Below are 23494 nucleotides of genomic sequence, written 5' to 3' on the forward strand. Positions count from 1 at the left end.
GTGACACTTTGAACTCAGGTAACCTCAGTGATGCATTGCAGGAGCCACTGTCTCCTGTCAGTGTGTCACTGAGGGTCCTATAGAGCAGTGACATCACCCGATGTCACTGTTCTATAGGGGAGATCGTCGTGGGACACTCGTTATTAATTGGACTACGGCGGACAGGTAGTATGCGGTTTATTATTTTACGTTTTTTGCAGGTGCTGAAGTATGGTAAGTATGGTGAAATGAAGAATATTAAAATACTTTTTCCTAATGTGTGTGTTTTAATAACCCTTTTCTTACTATTGGATTAATAACGGATAGGCGTCTTATTGACACCTCTCCGTTATTAACCCGGCTTAATGTCACCTTACGATAGCAAGGTGACATTAACCCCTTATAACCCCATATCCCACCGCTACACGGGAGTGGAAAGAGAGGGGCTAAGTGCCGGAATTGGCGCATCTTACAGATGCGCCAATTCTGGGGCGGCTGCGGACTGGTATTTGTAGCCGGGGGGGCCAATATCCATGGCCCCTCTCTAGGCTATGAATATCAGCCCGCAGCTGTCTGCGTAGCCTTTCTGGCTATAAAATATAGGGGGACCCCACGTCATTTTTTTGGGGGGTCCCCCTATTTTAATAGCCAGTAAAGGCTACGCGGACAGCTGCGGGCTGATATTCATAGCAGGCTACAAATATTGGCCCCCGGCCGTCAGCTTTCCCCCTCTGGCACAGAAAATTGCGCGGGAGCCCACGCCGTTTTTTTCCGTTTTTTTTTTTAAATTCAACGCTCATAAAGGCCTCTTTCACCCTTGAATCGGTACGGGTCCGTCGCTATGCGTCGGGCCGACGTACCGACGCACGTTGTGAATTTTGTGCACGACGTGGGCAGCGGATGCAGTTTTTCAATGCACCCACTGCCCATTCTGAAGTGCGGGGAGGAGGTGGCAGAGTTTCTGTTGCGCATGCGCGGTAGAAAATGGCGGACGCGACGGACAAAAAAACATTCACTTGAATATTTTTTGTGCCGACGGTCTGCCAAAGCACGACGGATCCGTTGCAGGATGGACGCGACGTGTGGCCATTCGTCGCGATCCGTTGCTAGTACAAGTCTATGGGAAAAAAACGCATCCTGCGAGCACATTTGCAGGATCCGTTTTTTTCCACCAGATCCGTTTTTTTTCCGCCGGATCCGTTTTTTTCTGCCGGATCCATTTTTTTCCGCCAGATCCGTTTTTTTCTCATAGAGTTGTATTAGCGCCGGATTGCGCCTGATGGCCACACGTTTCATCCATTTTTTGCAGGATTCATCAAAAAAGCTGTTTCCGCCAGACGGAAAACACATAGGAACGGTTTTTGTCTGGTTTTTTCATGCATGTTTCCATTCAAATCATGCACATTTTCCGTTTATTTATTTTCCAAAAACCTCGTCAAAACCTGCATCAAAACTGCACCAAAAACTGCATGAAAACCGCACCAAAAACCTGCAGCAAAAAAGCACCAAAAACTGCATCAAAAACCGCATCAAAAAGCTACATCAAAAACAGCACCAAAAACCTGCAGCAAAAAAAGCACCAAAAACTGCATCAAAAACAGCATCAAAAACCGCATCAAAAAGCTACATCAAAAACCGCACCAAAAACCTGCACCAAAAACTGCACCAAAAACTGCATCAAAAACTGCACCAAAAACCTGCAACAAAAACTGTATCAAAAACAGCATCTAAAACCGCACCAAAAAGCTACATCAAAAACAGCACCAAAAACTGCATCAAAAACCGCACCAAAAACCTGCAGCAAAAAAAGCACCAAAAACTGCATCAAAAACTGCACCAAAAACCTGCAACAAAAACTGTATCAAAAACAGCATCTAAAACCGCACCAAAAAGCTACATCAAAAACAGCACCAAAAACTGCATCAAAAACCGCACCACAAACCTGCACCAAAAACTGACTCAAAAACTGCACCAAAAACTGCATCAAAACCTGCATAAAAAACTGGTGCAGTTTTGATGCGGTTTTTGATGCTGTTTTTGATGCAGTTTTTGGTGCAGGTTTTTGGCGCAGTTATTGGTGCAGGTTTTTTATGCCATTATTGGTGCAGTTTTTGGTGCGGTTTTTGATGCAGTTTTTGCTGCTGTTTTTGATGTAGCTTTTTGATGCCGTTTTTGAAGCAGTTTTTGGTGCTTTTTTTGCTGCAGGTTTTTGGTGCGGTTTTTGATGCAGTTTTTGGTGCAGTTTTTGCTGTAGGTTTTTGGTGCGGTTTTTGATGCAGTTTTTGGTGCAGTTTTTGCTGCAGGTTTTTGGTGCGGTTTTTGATGCAGTTTTTGGTGCAGGTTTTTGGTGCGGTTTTTGATGCAGTTTTTGGTGCTGTTTTTGATGTAGCTTTTTGATGCTGTTTTTGAGCCCGTTTTTGGTGCAGTTTTTGGTGCAGGTTTTTGGTGCAGTTTTTGATGCAGTTTTTGGTGCTGTTTTTGATGTAGCTTTTTGATGCGGTTTTTGATGCAGTTTTTGGTGCTTTTCTTGCTGCTGGTTTTTGGTGCGGTTTTTGATGCAGTTTTTGGTGCTGTTTTTGATGTAGCTTTTTGATGCTGTTTTTGCTGCAGTTTTTGGTGCTTTTTTTGCTGCAGGTTTTTGGTGTGGTTTTTCATGCAGTTTTTGGTGCAGTTTTGATGCAGGTTTTGATGAGGTTTTTGGAAAATAAATAAACGGAAAATGTGCATGATTTGAATGGAAACATGCATGAAATAACCAGACAAAAACCGTTCCTATGTGTTTTCCGTCCGGCGGAAACTGCTTTTTTGACGGATCCTGCAAAAAACGGATGAAACGTGTGGCCATCAGGCGCAATCCGGCGCTAATACAACTCTATGAGAAAAAAATGGATCTGGCGGAAAAAAAACGGATCAGGCAGGAAAAAACGGATCCGGCGGAAAAAAAACGAATCTGGTGGAAAAAAACAGATCCGGTGGAAAAAAACAGATCTGGTGGAAAAAAAATGGATCCGACTGAAAAAACGGATCTGGCGGAAAAAAACTGATCCTGCAAATGTGCTCGCAGGATGCGTTTTTTCCCATAGACTTGTATTAGCGACGGATTGCGACGAATGGCCACACGTCGCGTCCGTCCTGCAACGGATCCGTCGTGCTTTGGCAGACCGTCGGCACAAAAAACATTCAAGTGAACGTTTTTTTGTCCATCGCGTCCGCCATTTTCTACCGCGCATGCGCAGCAGAAACTCTGCCCCCTCCTCCCCGCACTTCAGAATGGGCAGCGGATGCGTTGAAAAACTGCATCCGCTGCCCACATCGTGCACAAATTTCACAACGTGCGTCGGTACGTCGGCTCGACGCATAGCGACGGACCCGTACCGACGCAAGTGTGAAAAAGGCCTTTATGAGTGTTGAATTTAAAAAAAAAAAAAAAAAAAAAAAAAGAAAAAAAACGGCGTGGGCTCCCGCGCAATTTTCTGCGCCAGAGGGGGAAAGCCGACGGCCGGGGGCCAATATTTGTAGCCTACTATGAATATCAGCCCGCAGCTGTCTGCGTAGCCTTTACTGGCTATTAAAATAGGGGGACCCCCCCAAAAAATGACGTGGGGTCCCCCTATATTTTATAGCCAGAAAGGCTACGCAGACAGCTGCGGGCTGATATTCATAGCCTAGAGAGGGGCCATGGATATTGGCCCCCCCCGGCTACAAACACCAGTCCGCAGCCGCCCCAGAAATGGCGCATCCGGCACTTAGTCCCTCTCTTCCCACTCCCGTGTAGTGGTGGGATATGGGGTAATAAGGGGTTAATGTCACCTTGCTATCGTAAGGTGACATTAAGCCAGGTCAATAACGGAGAGGCGTCAATAAGACGCCTATCCGTTATTAATCCAATAGTAAGAAAAGGGTTATTAAAACACACACACATTAGGAAAAAGTATTTTAATATCCTTCATTTCACCATACTTACCATACTTCAGCGCCTGCAAAAAAACGTAAAATAATAAACCGCATACTACCTGTCCGCCGTAGTCCAATTAATAACGAGTGTCCCACGACAATCTCCCCTATAGAACAGTGACATCGGGTGATGTCACTGCTCTATAGGACCCTCAGTGACACATTGACAGGAGACAATGGCTCCTGCAGTGCATCGCTGAGGTTACCTGAGTTCAAAGTGTCACTTTATGCCAATTGCTGCATGGGAAAATGTCTCATACAGCAATGCCATAAAGTGAGACTAGGGACTTTTTTTTTACAGCGGCGGAGGAATACAGTGGTGGAAGGATACCTACCTCCCGTCATTGTGTTCCTGGAGCCCCTGGAGAGCAGTCGCATTATCTGATGCAGCTGCTCTCCATGGGAGATTGTCGTGGGACACTCGTGGATTTCTGCGGACAGGGAGTATATTGGTTGTTTGTTTTTTTCACATTTTTTACAGATGACACTGGCTTCGGGGAACAAAGTGACAAGTAATGGTGAGTATGTAATCTATGTCTAATGTACTGTATGTCTATATGTATTTATTGTATATATGTATGCAGTATGTATGCATGTAGTATGTATGTAGCATGCATGTAGCATGTATGTAGTATGTAGCATGTATGTAGCATGTAGTATGTATGTAGCATGTATGTATGGATGTATGTATGCAGTATGTATGTAGCATGTATGTATGTAATATGTAGCATGTATATAGCATGTATGTATGTAGCATGCATATATGTAGTATGTAGCATGTATGTAGTATGTATGTATGTAGCATGTATGTATGTAGTATGTATGTATGTAGTATATATGTGGTATGTATGTATGTAGCATGTATGTAGCATGTATGTAGCATCTATGTATGTATATAGTATGTATGTAGCACGTATGTAGTATGTATGTAGCATGTATGTATGTAGAATGTATGTAGTACTTAGCATGTATGTATGTATGTAGAATGTATGTATGTATGTATGCAGCATGTATGTATGCAGCATGTATGTATGCAGCATGTATGTATGTAGTATGTATTTAGCATGTATGTAGCATATATTTATGTATGTATGTAGCATGTATGTAGCATGTATGTATGTATGTATGTAGCATGTATGGAGTATGTATGTAGCATGTATGTATGTATGGAGTATGTATGTAGCATGTATGTATGTAGCATGTATGGAGTATGTATGTAGCATGTATGCATGTATGTAGCATTTATGTATGTAGTATGTAGCATGTATGTATGCAGCATGTATGTAGCATGTATGTATGTAAGTAGCATGTATGTATGTATGTAGCATGTATGTATGTATGGAGTATGTATGTAGCATGTATGTATGTATGGAGTATGTATGTAGCATGTATGTATGTATGGAGTATGTATGTAGCATTTATGTATGTATGGAGTATGTATGTAGCATGTATGTATGTATGTAGCATGTATGTATGTAGCATGTATGTAGCATGTATGTAGCATGTATGTATGTATGTATGGAGTATGTATGTAGCATGTATGGAGTATGTATGTAGCATGTATGTATGAATGGAGTATGTATGTAGTATGTATGGAGTATTTTTTTTTACATTCAACACATTAGCTGGATGATGGGACTACTACTGTCCCATCATTGGCTAATGTGTCAATCACTGTCAGTGTAGCAAGCATCATCCGATGGGACTTGTAGTCCCATCGGACGATGCCTGCACAGACACAAAGACCCCTGGCAGTCCACACAGCCCCCCCGGCAGGTCGTACAGACCCCGGAGAGGCCACACAGACCCCCCGGCAGGTCGAACAGACCCCGGAGAGGCCGCACAGACCCCCCGGCAGGTCGTACAGACCCCGGAGAGGCCGCACAGACCCCCTGGCAGGTCGTACAGACTCCGTAGAGGCCGCACAGACCCCCGGCAGGTCGTACAGACCCCGGAGAGGCCGCACAGACCCCCCGGCAGGTCATACAGACCCCGGAGAGGCTGCACAGACCCCCCGGCAGGTCGTACAGACCCCGGAGAGGTCGCACAGACCCCCCGGCAGGTCGTACAGATCCCGGAGAGGCCGCACAGACCCCCAGGCAGGCACGCACACTCGCACAGACCCCGCCCGCACAGAGACACGCAGTCTCTGCCCACGCACCACCCACTTTCCATTATAGTGATTTTTGCACTGTGGGGACTTCCGATTCCGATTTCCGATATCGCAGAAATATCGGAACTCGGTATCGGAATTCCAATACAGCGAATATTGGCCGATACCCGATACTTGCGGTATTGGAATGCTCAACACTAATTATGACCCTGATGTGGTACTAAAAATCCAGTCAGACAAGATAATAGCTGCAAGGCAGCCTAACACATCCAAGTCATAGAGGGACAGCTAGTGTCAGTTGTCCAGCTTTCAGACCCAATAGTTGAATGTTGCAGAGGAATCCCAGAGTACTCTGGTGTGGTAGGCCAGGTATTGCTTTACCATGTTTAAAAACTTTTCTCTCTATGTCAAAAATACCTGGTCGTCAGGACCTGAATGCTGGGACGGTGTAATGAAATGGGTCTAGGCATTGACAGTGCACCCCTGCCTCTGCTGTACCTGGTGTGTCTCTCCCTCTCTTCTCCTTCTTGGTTGGTCAAGGAATCTTGCCCTCTGCCATTGTCTGATAGGAATTTTTTCAACATATTATTCAAAATGGCCTTCTTATTTAGCACCACTTTAGTAGACCTCTCCTCCTCACGAAGGAGAGATGCAACATTCTCCTTTAAGCATGGGTCTAGCAGGGTGAACAACCAGTAATCTATTTTGGCCAAGATGAATATAATGAGAGTCATGCGAAAGGAAGCAGTACATAGTCTTCCATATGTGCCAAGGTCTCTACAGCAAACACTTTCCTGTCTCCACCATGATGACAACTCTCCACCTCCCCATTGTTACCCAATCCGCACTGAGCAGATGAGATGAGGCTGAGCTGGGTTGTATCTCCCTCTCTCATGTGGTCCTTGAATGCCACCTGGTCTGAATGCAAACCTTTATGTTTAATTGTGAGCAGCGACTGCTTAAGTAGATAAGCAGACATCGAAGTGGAATAGTTGACCTGACTATGGCATAATCACCGCTCACCATCTTTGTGGAGTCCTCAAAGTCTCAGATAACCACACAAATGTCAGACATCCATGCCCACTTTTCAGTTGTTTTGTGCAGATGCTGAACAGAATACCAACAAACATGTTGGAGCTGGTATTCAACAACTGGCCTCTGCTGTTCACAAAGCCTTGCCAGCATGTGCAGTGTGGAGTTCCAGTGCAAAGTCATGTCGAACACCAGTCGGTGAGCTGACACTTGCATGAGCTGCTGCAGTACTGCCAGGGCAGCAGCAACTATAACCAACTTGCGGAAATGTGCGCTGACACGAAGTACCTTGACCAGAAGTTAGGCAAAATCTGGGTAGGTTTTCAGAATCTACTCAACCACAAAATTGAGAATGTGGCAAAGCATGGCAGGTGGGTGAGCTTTCCAAGCTTCCCAGCCATCACCAAGTTACGGCCACAATCACACACAACCATGCCTGGTTGTAGGTTCAGAAGCTAGAGCCACAAATCTGTTATTCCTTTCAATAACTATGCCGTAGTGTGCGGTTTGACACCTAGACAAATTAGCTTCAGCAGAGCCTGTTGCCGCTTGGCTGAGGCAGCGCTTCAGAGCTTCTAGCTTCCAGCTGATTTGGATGATGTGCTCTGAAGAATTAATTGGATATGCAGGATGTGGAGGAGCAAGAGTGGGTGCACTAAATGGTGTAGGAGGTAGCTTAAACCCTGATAGAAGCAGGGCCAGCAATCCTCGGTGTCGGTACCACATATGCCATGCCAGGGTGGAATTAGGCCACCGGCCTCTACCGTATTCACTCAGTGTGCCACTAGGGAAATATAGTGTCCATGGCCACAAGCGCTAGTCCATGTGGTGGTCGTTAAATGGATAATCCCAGTAAATTGGTAAGGGCACGAGTGAGGTTCTTAGACACGTGATGATATAAAATGGAAATGGCACAGCGAGAGAATTAGTGGCGGCTGGGGACAGAAAGCCGAGGTATGGCTGCCACCATGAGTCAGCAGAAATCCTCCATCTCTATAAGCCTAAAAGGCAACATTTCCATTGCAAGCAGACTGGAAGTGTGCCCATTTAGTATTTGGGGCCTGTGTGTGGGTGGCTGGGAACTTTCTTTTTCATTCCAAGGCCTAGGGTATAGTCAGTGGGATATCTGAACGCTATGCTGGGACAAGGATTTGGAAGTGCCTGATGGTGGTGAATCATAATGTGCAAGGACAGTTGCAGGGTGGGAGACATCTGTGGCAGTGTTACGAAAAGGGGATTGTAAATTTTTTTAAAATCACCGTAACTTAACTCAAACCACATTAAACTGTATGGATGACAATTTAATCCAGTATTTTTGTTAACATTTTTTCAGAGTTTAATACCTCTGTAAATTAGCACAAAGCATGCTAAACTATATGAATGACAAATTCAATCCAGTACATATTTATAACAGTTTTTTAGCGTTTAATACCTCCATAATGTAACAAAAATCATGTTGAACTGTATGGATGACAAATTAAATCCAGTCATTTTGATTTTTTTACTTTTTTGAGTTTTACATCACCATAATGTAACACAAAGTACATTAAACTGTATGGATGACAAATTCAATCTAGTACATGTTTTTGCACTTTTTTTTTAAATTTAATACCACTGTAATGTCACACAAAGCATGTTAAACTGTATAAATGACATATTCAAGCCAGTGAATTTTTTCGAACAGTTTATTGGAGTTTAAGAACACCGTAACGTAACACAAAGCATGTTAAACTGTATGGATGACAAATTCAATCCAATACATTTTTTTAACAGTTTTTGGGGAGTTTAATTTAACACAATCCACATTAAATTGTATGGAATACAATTGAATAGTATGGACGTGACTACTAGGCTGTGAACCAGACACGTTATGCGTTACCTGCTACATGGGCTGGCTGCATCCTGTAGTGCATTTGTTCAAAGACCTGGGCAGGTTAGGCTAGGTTCAGATTGCGTTAGTGCAATCCGTTTAGCGCGAGCGCTAGCGGATTGCGCTAACGCAATGTCTTTTTCGGGGCCGCGTTCAGGGGTCGCGTTAACGTCCCCGCTCTCGCAGATCCCCGATCTGCGAGAGCGGGGAACGGACCTCTGGCGCGCCGCGGACGCTGCAAGCAGCGTCCGAGGCGCGCTACAAAAGACCGGCACATCGCTAGCGCGTGCCGAAAATGACACGCGCTAGCAATGCGCTCTAACATTGCCGGCAATGGGAGCGCTAACGGACGCGGTGCACGGCGTTAATTTCGCCGTGCAACGCTGTCCGTTAGCGCTAGCCCATTAACGCAATGGGAACCTAGCCTAAGAGGCACTGTCCCTTTTTCAGCTGTATTTTTGAATTTTTGATGGATTTTCAGTCTTTTTTTAAATAAACAATAGAATGAATAGAATGAAATTAATACATTTCAATTTACTTGTAGATGAGTCATACTATTCCTAACCACATCAGAAATATTTGATTTTTACCTTAATCAAACCTCCAGTCTTATCCCATCAGAGCATAGTTTGTATTGTGAATTCTACTTGTAAACCAAGAACAAGGTTAAAGGGTGAAAATGTATATAATTTTCTGTAGTACTGCATATGGCTCTCCTTTGGTGTGAATGAAAATATTATATATTTAGTTTAATAATTCAATATCTTGTCATTTCAATTTTTTAAATAGCTACCTATGATCTATAGAAACACTTCTTCACTTTGAGTGTTTAAATATAGAAACCCTCGTTATAATATAAATAAAATGTGTTCCACTACCGGCCTACTCACTTTTTACATCATTCGTTTGTTGAAATTGTTGCTCTTTCACATTTCAGTATAAGCCATAGATGCTCGCCATATGACAGAAAGTGACAGATGTAGCATATACTATTATAAGACATAGTGATTGGTCACATATGCGAACACTTCATTGCTATGCTTAGAAATGACTGCCTTCTCTCAGTCTGTTTTATGCAAGAGTCTGGTAGCAGTAAAGAGAAAACAATGATTTGGCAATGAAAAATTGTACAAAGCTCAGCAGCCATTCAGTTATGTGCAGTCCCTCCACGGGACAATGATTAGAGGACTGATTTATGCTTATCATTTGTCTGCACTCCTCTTTACTGGAGAGAATAACATAAATTGTCTTTGCATAAAAATAGTAGGAAGTTATGTTTATAATTTCAGAAATGAAACTGATTCATCCCTGCACATGAAAAAATCTGTTCATTAGGCATGCAGTGACAGCTTGTACCCGTGGGAGCCTGGGAGGATGCCGTTCTTTTTGAACTTCATTTCTTGCTTTTTTTTTCTGCAGAGAAAACACTTTCAAAATAAAGGTATTATATTTTGAAAATAATAAAGAGCAGAAGAATTGAAAAACCATTTTCAGGTACTAAACATAGGAAAAACAAGATTGTATAGAGGTTTTTCAAGTTTTTCATTAAAAAGCATAAAGTAATTAAAAAGATTATTTTATCTGGATTGATATTTTTATTTTATATGCTACTTATTCTATAAACTATATCTTTTGTAGCTCTCCATCATAATATTGAATAATAAATAATTGATTCCCTATGCATCTTGAAGAAATAACGCAAATCCTAGGTTTTAGATTTAAAGTGAACTTGTCACCACAAAAAAATGCTATTAACCTGCTGATATAGGGTTAATCTGCAGGTTGATAGCATTATTAACTGTCCTGTGCCAGCACTTATCTGAATGTTGTTGGGAAGAAATGAACTTTATTCCCCAGCAGCGTTTGGCTTCCAGTCTGGGGGGGGCGGCACCAGTGCAGGTTCAGGTGCTGTAACCCCACCCCTGTCCCTGATTGAAAGCCGGTTCCAATGCAGAGTCAAGGTTTTTTTCTGGTGACAGGTTCAAATTAAATGGTAACAAATGTATGGTTAAAAAAGACAAAGTCTACAGAGTTCAACCTACTCATATTTCATCCAAATGTAACAGGGAAAAATTATTTCTTACTCCAAACATAACAATCAGAATAAACACCTGGATCCACTGTGCATTTCTGTTGATCGAGGACAGATAAAACATTGTGTTATGGATTTCTAAAGGGACACCTTTACTTTGTACTAGTGTTGAAGTGTGTTAGAAATGGGAGTAGTAGTTAGTCAGTGAACAATAATAAAAGATTCAAGTGAGATAGGGAGCTGCTGTAACTGCATAGTTATGTGACTGTGAATTTACTGATCTACGAACATCAAAACTTAGGTTCCGGATTTAAAGAGAACCTGTTGCCACAAAAAAATGCTATTAACCTGCAGATATGGGGTTAATACAGTACTTCAATAGCAACATTTTTTTAATCTTCATACACTGCAATTACAAAAATGGAGGCAGTTTGCCTTAATGTGTCCTAATTTATATAGAAAATAAGAATCCTCAAAGCTAGGCTTGTGTATCACAGACAAGGAAGATTTTTTTAAATTTTATTTCCAAATCACAAACCTCCTTATTCCATCGAATGTCTACCTCACAAATTGTGTGTGTTGTTAAAAATATTCATTTTTTGCACACTTCTATGTTGTAGTAGCCCATTGTTACTCCCGTACACGCCAACCGAAAATGCATTGGCTAGTTTCCAGAGCTTGCTTTTTGGATGTGAAACGAACAATGTTTTCTTGTTTCATTTATATTTTGGAAAGAATTGTGGTTCAATTTTTTCATAAATCTTTTATGTAACAGCTACATTTTAATTTTTTTTAATACCTGCTTCAATAAACCAATTTATCACTCATAAACCCCAAGACTATACTGTATGCTGTCCTGTACGGTATTGTCATTTCCAGATGATACCTATATGCACCTACTTTGCAATATAACATTTTGGGTTACATTGTATTATTCTTCATGTGTGACAAAGAAACAATTTTAAAGTTTGAATAGTCGAATTTAGCAACCCTACACACCAGAGTAGTATTGCTGGCTGTTGCCTCAAATTCCTTTCCATGCGTGTACCTGGAGTGCCCCCAGATGCAGGGCCGTGGGGTACTCGGTACCGGGCCTCTCTATCTCGGTCCTGGGGTTGTCAAGGTGGCTAGACCCGGTCCGTGACCCTGCTAAGGGGCGTCCAATGAAAGGTGTGAAGGTGGTGCGTGGTGCGAGTCGCGATGAATAACGAGGACACAGGGTTGCAGTCTCTTTACCTCTTTACTGAAGGCTTCAGGGTCTGCAATCCAGAGCACTGCTAACAGGGCTGGCTGAGACCGGCTGGTCCGAAGGCACATCCAGAGTTCCCTTTGCAGGTGGAAATCAGTGCCTACCTTCTAACGCCTGTGTGTTGTAGTACCTCCCTGCTGAGCACCACGGGATAGTCCTCACAACTGTTGTGTCTGTTTCTGATGTTCTTCTCTCTCTCCATCCCCCAGATGATATGGCTAGGATGCACCCATATGACGGGGTACGCCTAGAGTTATTCTGGGACCCTAGAGACGCCCCTCTCCCACAATTGCCTCCTTTGTCTTTGTTAGGTGATTTAGGTGAGACAGCCAACCTATAGTTAACTGTCCTGCCACTGTTTAAAGTAATACGTAGAGTCTCTTACTTCCTCGGTGAGGAGTGGCCTAATAGATAGAACCACCCCCCCTGGTGGCCGGAGTGTGGATTGTAGTGTGTGTCTGTGATACCTGGTCAGGTGAACTCCTTTAGTGCAGTCAGACGTAACATCACCCCCCTTAGTGGCAGAGCGACATTACTGCAACGACCAGGACTCTGGGGTGCTGCACTCCCCCCCGGTTAAATCCAGTACTCCCGGACTGGGAAAAGAAGAACAACATTACATGTTATTAGAAAACACACAAAATTTTGAAATACTATAAACAAGTAAATGCTATGAACAAGTAAATATATTACAGTGCTTCCCTTTATGGGAGGTGAGGACGCTTGAACGTTGCAAAAGTTTGGTCATGCACAGTTCATGACTCCCAGTTCAGTAGGTGCAACCTTGAACAGCAGGGACCCCGGGTAAACAAAGGGGTCCCCGTGAAAGTTTTGGAGCAATTCACTGTCCATCACTTCATTGTCCATTTTTAAACCCGTAACAAAGAGATTTACACAAACATTTTCAACCAAATAAAAGCTTAGTATCTCCAAGTTTTATAGTGAAGTGGAGTTTGATTCCTGGTGCTGCATGTAGACCTCCGCAGTGCAGGGGTTGCTATTGGCCTAACAGGGCCCGCTATACTTGCTACCGCTGGTGTAGTGCACTGTCTTCTAGCTACACTTCTAGTGAGTCTGGGTAGCACTGGCAGGCTGGAGCTCTCAGGGCTGCTGCTACTACCGATGGGTATGGCAGATTCACCGATAGCAGAGGGAGGGCTTGCCGGTTCAATGGTTGGCATGGCATCCTCCGGTGGGATTCGCTGTGGTTGCTGGTCCGGATGACCTGGCTCCACATCTAGTTCTGGCGGTGTCAGTTGGCAAAACATTAGGACAGGTACCACAATGGCCTGGTTTATTTGAGTCCAAGACTGGGGAAAATCGCAAAGAACAGTGTGTATCATCTTCTCCTTTTCCATGGGTGGGGACGTCCCGGGGTCTGTTTCCCCATCTCTCAGCTTGTCAGGGCATATCTTAAGGTGGTCCCTGGATATTGCCGTTGAGGTTTCCCCTCCATCTTTACTGAGGAGACAGACCTTTGTATTGTCGAAATCAGATGGCAGGATGGTATAGGGTTCCGCTTCCCATTGATGATCAAGCTTGTGTAGTCTTCGCTTCCGTTTGAGTACCTGCTCCCCGGGTGACAAGGGAGTCGCAGGGGCATGCTGGTTGTAATCCCTTTCTTGTTTTTGTCGGGCTTGGGCGAGACTTCTTTCCACACATTCTTGTACTTTGCGGTACCTTTGCTGCCTCTCTGTATCCCAGTCTGCTTCTGGCGAGATATTTTCGGGGGTCAGGACCCCCATGTCCAGATCAACAGGTAACTTGCTAGGCCTCCCTCGCATCAGGTACGCTGGAGTGCAGTTGGTGGAGTTTACTGGGATGTGGTTGTACATATCCACCAAGTCTGGTAACTTTGTGGGCCACAAGTTCCGTTCCTCCACAGGTAAGGTCTTCAGCAAGTCAATCACCACCTAGTTCATCTTCTCGCACATTCCGTTGGTTTGCGGATGGTATGGCGTGGTTCTGATCTTACATCCATACAGATTGCAGAACTCCTGAAACACTTCTGCTTCAAATGCTGGCCCCTGATCGGTCAGTACCTTCTCTGGGTACCCATGGGGTCAACAAAAGTACTGCTGGAAGGTCTTGGCGGCCGTTCTAGCCGTTAGATCTTTGACCGGCACGACTACCAGGAATCTGGAGTAGTGGTCCACGATGGTGAGAGCGTAGATATATCCTGACCGGCTGGGTGTTAGCTTCATGTGATCCAGCACCACCAACTCGAGTGGCCGTTTGGTGATGATGGGCTGAAAGGGAGCCCGCTGGCTGTCACGATCCTTCCGGCATAGGCTACATGGGCCACACTCTCAGCACCACTTCTCGATGGCTTTCTTCATACCAATCCAGTAGAACCTCCCTCGGAGCAGCCTCTCCAGTTTCCTCCGTCCGAAGTGTCCTGCCCCATCGTGGTACGCTCCCAGGACCATTGGCACATCTTGTCTTGGGACCATGATCTGCCATACCAATTCATGAGTGCATGGGTCAATGCTCCTCCGGCACAGCTTACCATCGTGAATAAACAGTCTGCCCCTCTCCTTCCACAATTGTAGGGTCTCTGGTGGATCATCCGGGCCGGGATGCAAACCTGCCTGCGTCAGGAGCTCTTTCACCCGACGGACCACAGGGTTACCACCCTGGTTCTCTGCCCACCCGTGATGGGGCAGGGGATTCAACGGGGTGCCTTGTTTATTCTTGTGCCTGTTCTCCACCTGATGGGAACACTGGGTGGCTTTGGGGCAATGGAAAGTGGGCAGATCGACCTCTTCAAATGCTTCTGGATCTTCCTCCATTTCGGGCAAATGAGGCATTCGGGACAATGCATTGGCATTCGCATTCTTGTGCCCTGCCCGGTACTTGATGTTGAAGTCATAATTGGACAACCGGGCCATCCACCGCTGCTCCAAGGCGCCGAGTTTTCCTGTGTCCAAGTGCGTTAGTGGATTATTATCCGTGAAGACGGTGAATTTTGCTGAGGCCAGGTAGTGCTTGAACCTCTCCGTCACGGCCCAAACGACAGCGAGGAACTCCAGCTTAAAGGAACTGTAGTTGTCAGGGTTCCTTTCAGTGGGGCGAAGTTTCCTGCTGGCGTAAGCGATTACTCTTTCCTTGCCTTTCTGGACCTGGGACAGCACGGCTCCCAGCCCCACGTTGCTGGCATCCGTATACAATACAAATGGTTGGTCATATTCAGGGTAGGCCAGTACCTCTTCTCCCGTCAGCGCCGACTTTAGACAGGTGAACGATCTTTCCAGTCCATCGTTCCAATCAAATGGGGTATTCTTACCATTGGGTTTCTTGGATTGGCCCACCAACAGGTCCTGCAACGGCGCTGCCTTCTTGGTGAAGTCCTTGATAAACCTCCGGTAGTAGCCCACCAACCCGAGGAACTGCTGGACTTCATGGAGGTTACCAGGCTTTGGCCAGTCCTTGATCACCGTGACCTTGTCGGGGTCCGGGGCCACTCCTTTGGCACTCACCACATGGCCCTGGTACTGCACTTTGGGTTTTAGTAGATGGCATTTGGATGGTTTCACCTTTAAGCCAAAGTTGGACAGTGCTTCAAACACCTCGGCCAGGTGCTTCAAATGGTCTTCATAGGTCTTAGAGAAGACAATGACATTGTCCAGATATAGCAGCACGGTTTCAAAGTTCTTGTGTCCCAGAGAGCACTCCATCATCCTCTGAAATGTCCCCGCGGCGTTACACAATCCGAAGGGCATGTAGTTGAATTCGCAGAGTCCCATTGGTGTTGTGAAGGCCGTCTTCTTCTTGTCCGCCTCTGCCACGGGAACCTGCCAGTACCCACTGGTGAGATCCAAGGTAGAGAAGTAGTTAGCAGACTTTAAAGCAGCCAAGGACTCTTCTATCCTGGGCAGGGGGTATGCATCCGTATGTGTAATGCAGTTTAGTTGCCTGTAATCCACACACATCCTCATGGTGCCATCTTTCTTCCTAACGAGGACCAATGGAGCTGCCCAGCGGCTACAACTGTCTCTCACTACCCCAGCCTCCTTCATCTCTCGCAACATGTCCTTGGCACACTGATAATGAGCTGGGAGTACAGGACGGTATCTCTCTTTTATGGGAGGGTGATCTCCCATGGGGATATGATGCTAAATCCCTTTTACCTGCCCCAAATCTAGGGGGTGCTTACTGAATACCCACTCATACTCATGAACCACCCTGTAGGCCCCCTGTGTCTGGTGAGATGGGGTAGAATCAGTGCACACATGTAATTCCCGACACCAATCTTTCGATTGCCCTGCAGAGCCATTGTTGTCCGCCGGATTGGACGGGACCAAGGGCCCGGGTGCCTGTATCACACTATTATTAACAGTAAACAGCTTGGCAAGTGTGACATATTTGGTTAGGTGGACTTCTTCCTCCCCACAGTTAAGAACTTGTACTGGCACCCTCCCCTTGCGGATGTTGACCACCCCTCGGGCTGTCAGGAGGGTAGGCCTATTATCTGAGTACACAGGTTCTACCAGGGCCTGATAGTCTTTACCCCTGAGGCCTATGGCTGCCCGACACCATATTAACATTTCACTCCTGGGGGGTATCGCAATAGGGTTCGCATCACTCACTATGACCCAGCCAATTTCACCACCAGTCAACTCCACCTGCTGTCTCTGCATCAGAGCTCTGATTTCTTTCTGCAAGACAATTTTCTATGACATTAGTGCCGATGGTCATCATGGGGTTACATTCACGTCAGTCAATATCAACAATGACAATTCCCTGGGCCTCCAATTCTACCCGCCCCACCTTAATGGTGACCTCTTTATACCCCACTTGTGGCAATGGCTGACTATTACTAGCTATTATGGTGAAATCATCATCGGGGCCACGGGTAATGTTGGTGTCCTCCCAATAACGTTTATAAAGGATGTAAGGCACAGTCGTCACCTGAGAACCGGTGTCCAACAGAGCGTTCATGGGGATACCGTCAATCACAATGGGGAGGACCGGTTGCCCTCCGATGTACTTGGCTCTCCAATTTTGTGGGCCTGACCGTCCTACTCCTGGGGGTTGGCTCTCTGCCCCAGGGGTTGCTCATTTAAATGACAGTACCTTGCAAGATGGCCCACCTGATGGCAGCGGCGGCAGATAGGTCGTCCATCCCGATGAAAGCGATTGTCGTTTCTGCCTCTGGTAGATGGAACCCTCCTCTATCGCTGCCAGGGGACATCCTCCGGTTTGGAAGCCAGCTGGATCTTCTCCTTGGGGGCCTCTTGTAGGGACTGGACGGTCCGGGCTAGGGCGGCAACGCTCTTGGTCAGCTCCTGCATCTGGAGGCGTAGTCCTGCAGGGGAATCCTCTTCCAGGATCTGGGCATCGGCCTCAGCGGAGACGGTTGCTTCCAGCGCCACCTCCTGGTGGTACGTGAGGGCTTGATGCCTGGGAAGTACGGCATGGCTGGCCTGTCACTCTGGCAGTGCCTGGATGGCTTTATCTTTGAATTGCGCAAAAGTCAGGTCTGGATTCTGCATGGCCAGGAAGTGTAGCTCGGCCCTTTGGTTACTGCACAGGAGCCCCTCGATGAACCGCTCTTTCAGGAGTTTATCTTCATCTTGCATGCTGCTTGGGTCACTCTGCTTGATGGCCCGCAGTGCCCCCTGAAGATTAAGGTCATAATCCCGTAAGCTATCCTGCGGCCTCTGCTTGCACCCATAGAGCGTCAATTTAATTTCTGTAGCGGTGCGGGTGTCAAAGGTGGTTTTAAGCTTTGCAAAGACCTGTTGTGCAGTTTTCTTATCTGCCGCGGGCCATGATTTCACTTCTCTCAAAGCTGCTCCAAAGAGTTGGCCTATTATCATATGAACTTTCTGAGGCTCTGTCAAGGGATAAAACTCGAGCAGGCTACAAATCCCCTCTTTAAAGTCAGTTAACGTATGGGATTCTCCAGAGTATCGTGGGAGCCAGGTGGCTCTGGGTAGATATGGCATGGAGAAGGGCATTATAGCTGTCGTAGCTGCGGCAGTGTCCAGCTGGCTAATGGGAGTGGCAAGCCCTGTGGCATCCGGCGGTGATACAAGGCCCGCGGCTGCGTCGACTGTGGGGTCTGGAAGTGCCCCCGCGTCTGCGGCTGCGACCGCCACTTCCGCTCCTCCGGTGTCCGACATGGCCGTTCCTCTTCTGGGATCGGCACCTCACCGCGTCTTCTTGCTCCTCGCTCTTTGTGTCCGGCTCCGCCCACGAAGCTCTGGCTCCTCCCCTCTATCTCCACACGGCGCAGCGATGGCAGATTTTGGCGGGCACTTTTGGCGGCAAGTGGCAATACACAGTCTTTGCAATAAGTCACAATTCAAGCACAATTCAGACACAGTTCCAAGGCACACATGACCTGATTCTTCAGGCTTAAGTAGATCCTGTTCGTGACGCCATGTTGGAGCGCCCCCAGATGCAGGGCCGCAGGGTACTCGGTACCGGGCCTCTCTGTCTCGGTCCTGGGGTTGTCACGGTGGCTAGACCCGGTCTGTGACCCTGCTAAGGGGCGTCCAATGAAAGGTGTGATGGTGGTGTGTGGTGCGAGTCGCGATTAGGGTTGAGCGACTTTCATTTTTTTAAGATCGAGTAGGGTTTTGGGAAACCCGATTTTGTCCAGAGTCGAGTCGAGTGCAGTCGGCCGATTATCGCTAAAAATCGGGGATCGACCGAAACACGAAACCCAATGCAAGTCAATGGGGAAGCATAGTCGGCAGTGAGTGGAGGCCAGGAAAACACCTACAGTGCCCATTTTAATGCCAAAAACATCCATTCTTGTTTCTGAAGCTTGCCAATCTTAATTAACTGTATAATAATAGTTGGGCATAGGGAATTGGGGGAAAGTTGTGGGGGGAGTAGGGCTGGCTCAAGTTTTTCGTGGGCCCAGGAAATGCGGACTACGTCACGGCGGTGTTGCAGGGAAAGGTAAGTATTTAAAAGTTGCAAGTGCTGTGATCCTGAGCAAGCAGGGGGGGCCCACTCGTTCGCATTGCCACTGGCACAGGGCCCCTCAAAGTACGGCGGTGTGTTTGCATGGCGGGGGCGCCTCCCACCAGCAGCGACACTTTTGCGTACTCTGAGGGGCCCTGTGCCAGTGACGTCGCCAACGAGTATGCCCCCCCACCTGATGAAGGAACCTGCACTTTCATCTGCACCTTCCTCTTTGTCCCTGTGTAAGGTGGTATAACATGCGGGAAGGGGAACCTTACTTTCAGCAGGGACAGATTCTGGCTGTGTAGAGTACAAGGGGAATGTAGTGGTCTAGGTCAATGTACCAGCAGACTCATTTAGCAGTGGCTGGGCAATGGGCAGGATGAGGAGGAAACAGATATAGGGCCAAAGAATAAAGTAGGCTACATGCAGTTCAAAATTGGTAACAGGACTAAACAGGCGGCATTGCTTTGTTCAGTGGAGTAGCAAACCCAAGAGCAGCAGACACTGTTTCAAGGGCCTAACCACACTAGTAGGCCAAATGCAGTTTAATATCTGATAGTATAGGGCGAAAGCCAGAATGTGGAAGCTCAGCTTTGTTCAGTTGAGGACAACACCAGGGAGGGGCAGACACCTTTAGTAGGCCGGAAAAGCCTATTGCATTTTTTAAAATGGTAATTTGGAGCAGAAGGTTGAAGCTCAGCTTTATTTAGTTGAGGGCAACACCAGGGAGGGGCAGAAGCCGTTAGTAGGCCCTAACCACCATTTTTTTTTTTTTTAAAACCACTTAATGAGAGCCGGAAGGTTGAAGCTCAGCTTTATTTAGTTGAGGACAACACCAGGGAGGGGCAGAAGCCGTTAGTAGGCCCTAACCACCATTTTTTTTTTAAAACCACTTAATGAGAGCCGGAAGGTTGAAGCTCAGCTTTATTTAGTTGAGGACAACACCAGGGAGGGGCAGAAGCCGTTAGTAGGCCCTAACCACCATTTTTTTTTTTTTTAAAACCACTTAATGAGAGCCGGAAGGTTGAAGCTCAGCTTTATTTAGTTGAGGACAACACCAGGGAGGGGCAGAAGCCGTTAGTAGGCCCTAACCACCATTTTTTTTTTAAAACCACTTAATGAGAGCCGGAAGGTTGAAGCTCAGCTTTATTTAGTTGAGGACAACACCAGGGAGGGGCAGAAGCCGTTAGTAGGCCCTAACCACCATTTTTTTTTTTTTTAAAACCACTTAATGAGAGCCGGAAGGTTGAAGCTCAGCTTTATTTAGTTGAGGACAACACCAGGGAGGGGCAGAAGCCGTTAGTAGGCCCTAACCACCATTTTTTTTTTAAAACCACTTAATGAGAGCCGGAAGGTTGAAGCTCAGCTTTATTTAGTTGAGGACAACACCAGGGAGGGGCAGAAGCCGTTAGTAGGCCCTAACCACCATTTTTTTTTTTTAAACCACATAATGAGAGCCGGAAGGTTGAAGCTCAGCTTTATTTAGTTGAGGACAACACCAGGGAGGGGCAGAAGCCGTTAGTAGGCCCTAACCACCATTTTTTTTTTAAAACCACTTAATGAGAGCCGGAAGGTTGAAGCTCAGCTTTATTTAGTTGAGGACAACACCAGGGAGGGGCAGAAGCCGTTAGTAGGCCCTAACCACCATTTTTTTTTTTTTTAAAACCACTTAATGAGAGCCGGAAGGTTGAAGCTCAGCTTTATTTAGTTGAGGACAACACCAGGGAGGGGCAGAAGCCGTTAGTAGGCCCTAACCACCATTTTTTTTTTAAAACCACTTAATGAGAGCCGGAAGGTTGAAGCTCAGCTTTATTTAGTTGAGGACAACACCAGGGAGGGGCAGAAGCCGTTAGTAGGCCCTAACCACCATTTTTTTTTTTTAAACCACATAATGAGAGCCGGAAGGTTGAAGCTCAGCTTTATTTAGTTGAGGACAACACCAGGGAGGGGCAGAAGCCGTTAGTAGGCCCTAACCACCATTTTTTTTTTTTTTAAAACCACTTAATGAGAGCCGGAAGGTTGAAGCTCAGCTTTATTTAGTTGAGGACAACACCAGGGAGGGGCAGAAGCCGTTAGTAGGCCCTAACCACCATTTTTTTTTTTTTTAAAACCACTTAATGAGAGCCGGAAGGTTGAAGCTCAGCTTTATTTAGTTGAGGACAACACCAGGGAGGGGCAGAAGCCGTTAGTAGGCCCTAACCACCATTTTTTTTTTAAAACCACTTAATGAGAGCCGGAAGGTTGAAGCTCAGCTTTATTTAGTTGAGGACAACACCAGGGAGGGGCAGAAGCCGTTAGTAGGCCCTAACCACCATTTTTTTTTTTTAAACCACATAATGAGAGCCGGAAGGTTGAAGCTCAGCTTTATTTAGTTGAGGACAACACCAGGGAGGGGCAGAAGCCGTTAGTAGGCCCTAACCACCATTTTTTTTTTTTTTAAAACCACTTAATGAGAGCCGGAAGGTTGAAGCTCAGCTTTATTTAGTTGAGGACAACACCAGGGAGGGGCAGAAGCCGTTAGTAGGCCCTAACCACCATTTTTTTTTAAAAACCACTTAATGAGAGCCGGAAGGTTGAAGCTCAGCTTTATTTAGTTGAGGACAACACCAGGGAGGGGCAGAAGCCGTTAGTAGGCCCTAACCACCATTTTTTTTTTTAAAACCACATAATGAGAGCCGGAAGGTTGAAGCTCAGCTTTATTTAGTTGAGGACAACACCAGGGAGGGGCAGAAGCCGTTAGTAGGCCCTAACCAAAGTTGAAGGCCAAATGCAGTTTAATTTCTGATACTATAGGCCGAAAGCCAGAAGGTGGAAGTTCCGATTTAGACAGTGGAGGACAATTTGAATTAGGGACTGCAGACAGACTTAGTAGGCTGTCCCCTGTGGACCATGCATCCACCACATTAACCCATTGCGCCGTAATGGACACGTAATCTTCCGTGGCCATGCCTACAGGTCCATGCGTCTGTTGTCAGGTGCACCTTTGTACTCACAGATTGCCAGAGTGCATGGACAATGCGGTCTTCTACATGCTGGTGGAGGGTTGGGATGGCTTTTCTCGCAAAAGAAGTGTCGACTGGTTAGCTTGTAGCGTGGTACAGCGTAGTCCATCATGGCCTTATTAATAGTAAATAAAATATATAACTAGGCTCTATGAACTTTTAAATAGGTTCCAGGGGTACACGGGCAGCATTGGTGTGGTCAGTGGAGGAGTATTGCAAGTAGGGGCTGCAGACAGGCTATCAAAGGCCTAAAATAACAAACAGTAGGCAGTCATGGCAGTTTTACATCGGTTACATGGATACACAGGCAGGCACTCCAGGCAGCATTGTGCTCAGTGGAGGAGTATTGCAAGTAGGGGCCGCAGACAGGCTATCAAAGGCCTAAAATAACAAACAGTAGGCAGTCATGGCAGTTTTACATCGGTTACATGGATACACAGGCAGGCACTCCAGGCAGCATTGTGGTCAGTGGAGGAGTATTGCAAGTAGGGGCCGCAGACAGGCTATCAAAGGCCTAAAATAACAAACAGTAGGCAGTCATGGCAGTTTTACATCGGTTACATGGATACACAGGCAGCTAGGTGGTGAGTGGAGGAGTATTTAAAGTAAGGACCGCAGACAGGCTATCAAAGGCCTAACATAACAAACAATAGGCTCATGGCAGTTTTACAGCGGTTACATGGATACACGGGCAGGCAGCTTGGTGGTGGTGAGTGGAGGAGTATTTAAAGTAGGGACCGCAGACAGGCTATCAAAGGCCTAACATAACAAACAATAGGCTCATGGCAGTTTTACAGCGGTTACATGGATACACGGGCAGGCAGCTTGGTGGTGAGTGGAGGAGTATTTAAAGTATGGACCGCAGACAGGCTTCGAAGGCCTAACACAATAAAATGGGCTGGCTGTAGGCACTTTAAAATTGGTTCCATGGGTACACGGGCAGCAGTGGTCTGGTCAGTGGAGGACTAGTGGAAGTATGGACCGCAGACAGGCTTCGAAGGCCTAACACAATAAAATGGGCTGGCTGTAGGCACTTTAAAATTGGTTCCAGGGGTACACGGGCAGCAGTGGTCTGGTCAGTGGAGGACTAGTGGAAGGAGGGAGCGCAGAAAGGCTTCAAAGGCCTAAAATAACAAACAATAGGCTCATGGCAGTTTTACAGCGGTTACATGGATACACGGGCAGGCAGCTTGGTGGTCAGTGGAGGAGTAGGGACCGCAGACAGGCTATCAAAGGCCTAAAATAACAAACAATAGGCTCATGGCAGTTTTACAGCGGTTACATGGATACACGGGCAGGCAGCTTGGTGCTGAGTGGAGGAGTAGTGCAAGGAGTGTCT

Source organism: Ranitomeya variabilis, chromosome 1, assembly GCF_051348905.1.
Source record: "Ranitomeya variabilis isolate aRanVar5 chromosome 1, aRanVar5.hap1, whole genome shotgun sequence".
Lineage (NCBI taxonomy): Eukaryota > Metazoa > Chordata > Amphibia > Anura > Dendrobatidae > Ranitomeya > Ranitomeya variabilis.